Genomic DNA, 1219 nt, shown 5'->3' on the forward strand with positions numbered 1-1219 from the left:
TAAATAGTTATATTTCTCCTCTGTAGTGAGGAGAAACTCCTCCCAGTTACTCCCCATCTCCTCTCCTCTTTGGACACACATCCTTACTATTTTTTTTTTTCTTATAACAGAATAGGCTTCCAAGAGATAACCACCAAACATGGCAAAATAAAATAAAACAAAAATCATCATATAGAATTTGGACACAACAAACAACCCAAAAGAAGGAAAAGGGCCTTATGAGGAGGCACAGACATCAAAGACACACTCCTCACACTCAAAAGACATAAAATGCAAAGCTAATAGCTATTGTATATTTGCAGAGGAAGTGATGCAAACCAATAAAGACCAAAGGCTTTCTGCTTCAGTTTGTATGAGTTCACACACACCTTTTATTCATCGATTCAGAGAACCTAGTTGTCTAGCGCCATTCATCACCTCTGGCTCTTACAATCTTTCTGACTCCATTTCCACTGAGTTGCAGGAGCTCTGAGGGGAGGGATTTGACAGAGACACTAGTATACTCTTTCTTTCCACATAATGTCTGGTTGAAGGTCTCTGCGTTTGTTCCCATCTCCTGCCAGAAGAAAGCTTTCTCTTAATTACTGAATAAGGATATGATCTGTGAGTATAGCAAAATATCATTAGTATGATTTTATTGATAATTTTTTATACAATGATAGTGTTTGATTTTGGCCTAGGTCTTTAGGCTATCTAGTCTCTGTTATTTGGTTATCCATGCAGGTTCGGGTATGGGTTCCATCTCACTGAGAGGCCAACCGTGTTTGGTTATTCTCATGAGGTCTATGCTGCCATTGCTCAAGAGTGTTTTGAAGATAGAACAAATTGTAAGTCAATGGCTTTGTGACTGAGTTAGCCATTGTATTTTTTATGTTAGCCTGCAAATACCTTCCTGCATCAAAGACAAGAAAATATAAGGGCAATGGCTCTCTATAGGCACGAGTGTAAAAACAATTCATAGTCTTAGACTTAGCCTGTGTTGAGTTTTGTGCAAGATGATAAATGTTAAACTCTTTCCATTCTTCTACAAGCAGACATCCAGTTTGTTCTGTAATATTTTTTGAAGATGCTGGGTTTTTTTTTTTAGTGTGTTGTATTTTGGTTTCTATATAAAAAAGTAGGTGAGTATATATGTGTGAATTTATGTGTGGGTCTTCAGTTTAATTCCATTGATCACTGTGTCTGTCAGGCCATTACAATGTAATTTTTTTTTTTTTTT

This window comes from Microtus ochrogaster, linkage group LG3, assembly GCF_000317375.1.
Source record: "Microtus ochrogaster isolate Prairie Vole_2 linkage group LG3, MicOch1.0, whole genome shotgun sequence".
NCBI classification, from domain to species: Eukaryota; Metazoa; Chordata; class Mammalia; order Rodentia; family Cricetidae; genus Microtus; species Microtus ochrogaster.